Source organism: Vigna radiata, chromosome 5, assembly GCF_000741045.1.
Source record: "Vigna radiata var. radiata cultivar VC1973A chromosome 5, Vradiata_ver6, whole genome shotgun sequence".
NCBI classification, from domain to species: Eukaryota; Viridiplantae; Streptophyta; class Magnoliopsida; order Fabales; family Fabaceae; genus Vigna; species Vigna radiata.
The window spans coordinates 36,356,012-36,363,405 of NC_028355.1; positions in this window are offsets into that span (position 1 = coordinate 36,356,012).

Genomic DNA, 7,394 nt, shown 5'->3' on the forward strand with positions numbered 1-7,394 from the left:
CGATAACAGAAAACTAAAACCTGGATTTGACCATTGCCTCGCAGAGGGCCAAACTCGCAGAACAGAAATTTAAATCCGACCATTGCCACGCAGAGGGTCGATAACAGAAAACTAAAACCTGGATTTGACCATTGCCTCGCAGAGGGCCAAACTCGTAGAACAGAAATTTAAATCCGACCATTGCCACGCAGAGGGTCGATAACAGAAAACAAAAACCTGGATTTGACCATTGCCTCGTAGAGGACCAAACTCACAGAACAAAAATTTAAATCTGAACATTGCCACGCAGAGGGTCGATAACAGAAAACAAAAACCTGTATTTGACCATTGCCTCGCAGAGGGCCAAACTCACAGAACAAAAATTTAAATCTGACCATTGCCACGCAGAGTGTCGATAACAGAAAACAAAAACCTGGATTTGACCATTGCCTCGCAGAGGGCCAAACTCACAGAACAGGAATTTAAATCTGACCATTGCCACGTAGAGGGCCGAAACAAAGAGAAAAACTTGAGTTTGAGGTGCCAGGTGAGCTGGGCTTTGGGTGTCAGACAAAACTGGGCTTTTGAAATTTTGAAATGGCCAGATGAAACTGGGCTTTTGAAATTTTGAAATTTGTATTTTTTGTGAATTTCGACAAAATCTTGATTTCTGAAAAGCAGCAAGGAGTTGAAACCTTTCATGACAAAGTGTCAAAATTTTGATGCAGGATCAGGTTGTGTCAAAACTCCAATATGAGAGAAAAACATGATCGGCAAGAAACAAAATCACTTGAAAAAGAACATTTGCATGTCATTTTTTATTTTTGAAGAAGGACTCGACCACCATTCATATGAATGAAGAGGGTTTCGATCCGAAAAACTTTCTTTTTGAATTGATGAAAAAACATTTGCTTTATTTTGCATTTCTTTTTGCTTGAGTCAGTCATCTTACTTGCAATCATCAAACTGGTCTTTATTTCAATGATTTTGTGAAATCTGAGTAATGTCATGCATCTGAGGTCTAATGCTAGATATGATTATATGTTTGACTTGTTCTTTCTTGACATCAGTGCCCACATGCTTGAATTCATAGGCAAAAGGATGATTTTGAAGAGAATGCGAGTCATTTGGAATGGTTTGGAAGACTGGGACCAGCACATGGGTACTTCAATCCTCAAAGGAGACGTAATATGTGAGTGTCAAGACTGGGACCAGTCATGGGATTATGGATTGATGAAATTTTGTGTGAGACTTACAAAGCTGCCCCAGTTTTTTTATCGTGGTATGGGTTGATGAAAAATTCGTGTGAGGTTTACAAAGTTGCCCCAATTTTTTTTCGGCAAGGGGTTCAGTTTGGAAGAGGTAGTGGACATGAAAAGGATCGGCTAAAAGGATGTCCCCAAATTAGTTTGATTTTTCTTTTGCATGCTCCTGGTTAGATGGCAAGGTGATCCCCTCTTCCCGAGACATTACTTTTTCTTCTTTTTTTTCTTTTCTTTTTTCTTTTTTTTTTCTTTTTTTTTTGACACATTGAAAATCATTTCCCCTTATCGCAAAATTAAGCTTCATGAAAACTTTAGCAAACATTATCCAATCTGTGTGGACTTTATTAAGCTTGTAACGTGGCTAGGGGCTAAAAGGTTTTGGAAGAAAGGGTATAAAGGCCCAAATGAATGTTTGTTGGTTATATTATTTTTTTTGAAGCAAGGGTTATCATCTAGATATTGCATCAACTATTGGACTTTTTGAGCACTTGGTGTTTCCTTGAACTTCGTTTTTCATTCTTTTTGCTCATCATCACTTTGTGATTTTTTTTTTTACTCTTCTTTTTGTTTTTCTTTTGTTTGTTATTCACTCTTCTTGATGAATTCTCTTCGTTTGATCATTGAGTGCTCTTATTTGCGACATGAGTTGACTCCTACCTGATGACAACCCTTGCTTGGGGATGATTTTGAAAAAGAATTTATTTTTGGCTCAAATGGGGTGACAAAGGATATATAGTTTTTGCTTTTTATATAAAGTCAAGAAGGCCACACATCATTTTGAACTCTGATTGTCTTATTTTCAAAAGATTAATTTTGCGACTGGATGACCTCAACATGAGTCGTTTTTTTTTCTTTTTGTTTCTTGCTTTTTCCTTACTAGATTGCCCTTTCAGGTTTTCAATCTAGTGGACTTATTCTCTTTTTGAAAGTTTTTTTTTTTTTGTTACTTTGTCTCAATGGATTCGGGGATCACCCTACTAGCGCAAGCGAGGAAAATTTTGGCCAAGTCAATCTGCCCTAGTGAAAAGGTTTACTTTGTTATTGAGGGCAACGACGATTGTTGAGGGGAAATCCTTTATTTTGGAAAAGTGAAGGGCGGATGTTTTCAAGCGGCATGTGTACAAACGCCTTGCAAGAAACGTCAAAATTGTTATTTTTTGATTTAACATTTGACCTCGGAAAAGTCTGACACTACAACTTTTGTTTTTATTGCCATTTTTTTATCATTCATTTTTTTTGCTATTTTCCAAAAACAAGAGTTTGAAGATTTGCAAGAAAGACAAATGACTCAAGATCGCCATCATTTTTCAATTTTGTTTTGTTTTTTTAATACCCTTTCAGGACTCGATTTCCAGCACTACTTGGAGAAACCCTGTAGTAATTGTTCACATTAAAGATCATGGATGAGGATGTGATACCAATAAGCATACTTCCCCAATAGCATGACACTTCGCAACATCAAATTCGCTTGTACAATGACTTATGCTTTCAAAATGTGGTCTTGAAACCCACTTCATTGCTTCATGGGATTTGTAGAGATGTTCTCAAGCCTTGCCTCAGTGTTGGGTTGACTTTCTTTACACTTTAATAATTCTGAATCGATCAAAACTTGTCTTTGCGCTTGACAACAAACACTTTTGGTGTAATGACGATAGCCCCTTCATGGTAAATACCTTTCGTATCGTGAGTCTTGAAGTATTGAGGGTCTAAAGGCTTCATGTAACAATTAGAGACAAGGCCTTTTTGAAGCAGACTTGGAAGCAACGTTGCTTAAGTCATATGTATAGGAGTGAAGCTCGCAGCCTTTTCTCTTGATCAAACATTTTCCTGCCCAACAACTTAGTGAGAGTTAAGTTTGGATCAAGTATCCCATTTGTCTTGCAATTGTTTCAAGTGAAGGGTAGGCTAATGGGATTTAAGCGATAGGAGGTGATTAAACTCTTTGCTTTCTTCTCTTCGCAAGCTTAAACCCGACTTGTTCATATTTGCTATCATGGTATGACCTTGCGTGACCGTTCCAATCCTCACACTAACTTCAATTCTTTCTTCAAGTATCCTCAGGTCTACAAAGTTTGAGGAACACTGCTCATCATGATCTCATAGAAGGGTGATCGCAGAGTATTTAGGAATGTGTCAACCATCTCATTATCACTCATAATAAACTTCCCTTGAGCAACATCCCACCTTTGGGTATACTCTTTGAATGATTTTGAGTCCTTTTTCACCATACCCTGTAGTTGTAATCTATGAGATGCCACATTCGTGTTATATTCGAAATGCTTCAAGAAAGCACCCACCAGATCCTCCCAAGACTGGATGCGCGAATGTTCAAGATGATAGCCTCAGTTTAGTGGCCTGTCAGACAATCTACCTTGGAAGGAATGAATTAGCAACCTTTCATCACATGCATGAACGACCATTTTCTTCCCATACGCCATGAGATAAATGGTCCCTTTATATTTCTCACCTTTGGAAAATTTAAACTTTTGAATGTATCATCAGATCCGGGGTTAAGCAAGTCTTGCAACATTTTCAGACTTAACGCTTCATTCACCTTTTATGGCTGTCATCCTATTTTAGCATTTCAAATTTACTCCTGTCAACCTCAACATCCACTGTGTGCAAACACGGAAAGAATATTTCAACTCAGATTGCCTTGTCATCGTCATGCTCACAATACTTGATTAAAGCATTTTCCTAGGGACCATGAAAGTGGTTGCCCCAAGCTTATTTTCCACTTCAACTTCATTACCTTCTACCTTTCGAGTGTGAACTTGCCCCAAGTACGCTCTTGAGGGTGAAGTGTAATTTAGGGGAAGACCATGTAAGGGAAATTTTGGGCTTCTTGAACTTTGTNTTGAGGCTGAGGTGCACAGGAATCTTCAGTTCCCTATAAGGCATTNAGGGCCTCTAAGGCTTGGCTCATTTGCCCCTTCAATTGTTGGATATCAACTTTTCATCCCTTCTTGAACTTCTCCTTGGTTCTCCAAGATTTAGTAACTGGTTCGAGTCCTTTAGGGTATCTTGGATTTTTCTTTTTAAATTTTATTAGATGAAACAAATTAAGAAAATAAAAAATGAAAAGAAAAAAAAAGAGAAGACCATGTAGTTCAAATGCTCTAGTCAGAAATTATAAAGCCATGCAAAGATTACCCCGGTATAATTTGGAAATTAACACAAGACTGAGTCAATAGGATAACCCATCATTCAGAAGTTTTCAAAATGTGAGGCATATGAAGTCTTGGTCAACTACCCTGGGGCCTTAACCATCAGATTTTTCATTGATTTCTTGCAACAAATGAGGAATGTTTCAATCCCCTTAAGCAGGTTAAAATATCGGCAATGCAAACTCAGCCTCGGCTAATGACTTAGGAACGTTTTCAATGGCTTCATTGGTAAGGGAAGCTAGTTGTGAGAGGTTTCACTTTCAATTCGCCCTTGTTCAACAACATGTTCCTTCATTTGAATTGTCAACTTTTGATGTCTCCTTTTTAGCTCGATGCCAACATTCTTTCCTCCAATTTTTTTTTGCCACTATTGCTTTCACATGCTGCTCAGCATCGTGAAATTGTTTTTTACAATTTGGGTCAGGAGAAATTAACTTGAAGGGCAACTTGACTGTACTAACCCTCTTTGTGATCAATCTGGCTAAAGGAAATCTTTCGTTAATGGTCCATGATCTTAGGCCTCTCTTCGAACTCTGTAGCTCGCCCTTTGTTCAACAACATACTATTTCTTCTGAATCACCAGCTTTTAATGCCTTCTTTTTTTAGCTCGACGACGTCGTTCCTCCTTCAATTTTGCCACTACTGCTCTCACCCGCTGCTTAGCATTATGAACTTGTTTCTCGCAGTTTAGGTAAAGAGAAATTAACTTGAATGACAACTTGATTGTCTTAACCCTCTTCTAGATCAAATTGGCTAAGGGAATCTTTCACCAATAGTCCATGATCTCGGGCCTCTCAATAAATAAACGAACAACATTGCCCCAAGTGACCCTAGCATGAAGCATTTCAGTAAAGGTCTCTTCTTCAGAATATCTGCAATGTGGTAAGAGATGCAGGTGTTGACAACCCTCTCACAGGATACCCAAATTGTTTTTTTTTTCTCTTTTTTCTTTGTTTTTTCTTTTTCATTTTTTTCTTTTGCTTTTTTTTTCTATATTTTTTTTTTGTTAACACATACACAACAATGGATACCCATGAGGGGGACATTAGGGTAATTCTCGCAACGACGTGTGATACATGACATTTGCTGCCAAGAGACATGCCATTTAAACTTTTCCTTTTCTGAGCCTGCATAGAGTTGCGTTCATTCATTTGCCCCTTTCATCTTTAGTTTGATCGCAGTAGTTTCTAAGGGACATGTGGCATTCAAAGCGCCCTTACTCATGCGAGAAATGAAGCACACATACGACACCGGTAAACAACGTAACATCTTCCTTCTCCTTGGCTCACAACATTGACCGAGGGTCTATAAGTTTCAACTACGCCAATAGTGAATGGATTCTCAGAGTTAGTACATTCACGAATGTTTCCCACCCTTCATACTTGATTAATCAATACAAGAACCACTCTAGACATCCTTGAGTGAGACCCCTTATTGTAAATATGGATTCACTCTCCACCTTTAAGGGTGTACTTTTGCAATTTTCACTAACTGCAAGATAGAGGTATACTGCCTAGGGTAGTTGTATGGAGTTGTGCCCTCAAGGAAAGCATTTAAGATATGCCCAAATTCTTCCATTCTGACAAGCTTGACAAAAATCTTATACCTGTTCTTGAACGCGTCTTTCAGGGTTATTTCAAGGGATTGATACTGCTTCACTTGGCCTCAATGTGTATGCTTTTCTTCAAAATGTCTGAACTCGAATATCCCCTTGACTCAAAATTCCATGTTAATTTCCATTTTTACCATAATCACGACTTTATAATTTCTTGACTAGAACTCACAAAATTTTGACAAGACCATAAAAACATGAGCAACAAAGAAAGAATGCAGTGATATGTACAAGGTGCTTGATTTTATTAAACAAAAGTGAGGGTTATAAGGATACACAAATCTCCCTTTGTGCCCTAGAGAAGGTTCAACATTTTAGATTTAAGGTCGAGTATATGCATTCTCACTAGGATAGTTCCCTTAGCCTAAAGGTCAAAGGTCACTAGAGCTATGGCCCCCTTCAAGCATCTCCACAACAGTCGAGTAATCAACTAGATGAGGAGACACAAGTGAAGATAACAGACTCTAGCTGGAGTTCTCACGATAGCCAAACAGGAAGTACATCCCAGAGTGACACCGCTACACAACTCCTCTAGTTCTAAGTTACGCTCAGACCCGGGTATAGGGCCCCACTCAATAGATGCATAATATGTGTGTGTGTGAAGGGAGAATGTAATGCACCCAAACCCTCACCTGCAAAACAACCAGAAGATTCCCAGGCAGATATAACATGTTTTCTACCTTAGGGTTCAATATCCAACAATTCACATGCAGTTATTCCAAATACCAAGCATAGATAAAGAAAAGGGAAAGAAAAACACAAAGCAAAACCACATCAAATTCGTGCATCTAATTAAATGGCCTGACTCTCACATATCCCCAGTGGAGTCGCCATCTGTCGCAACCGGAAAATCGCGACGGGACGACGACGATCCAAAAAAGAAAATTATTTGAAAAATTATTTTGGAGTCGCCACCATAGTTTATTCTGGAAAACTATGGAAAAAACCATAAAGAGAAGACACGGTCTACGAAAACCAAAGATTGGGTTCGGGAGTCGGTTACGCGTAAGGAAGGTGTTAGCACCCTACAACGCCTGCCCGAAGACAGTACCTTTAATTAAATGCGCGAATAAAGATGTGGTTTGCAAAATGTTTAACTATCCCAAGAACAACGATATAAAAAAAACCAAAATATTTTTTAGTTTTTTGGGCCCGACAAGGATTAACCTTGCTCCTACGTATTCTCAGTCATACTGAGAAATTAAGGTTACGTAGTTCTTTCAGAAGTTAGTTGAAAAATTTGTTAGAGAAATTTGTATTTTTTTTTTATATAAAAAGGAAAAAAGTTCTTAGCACGAGGACGATGCGTGCGATCACACACGTGCTTAAATCTTTAAAACATTATTTTTTAATTTTATTTTGTAGAAAGGA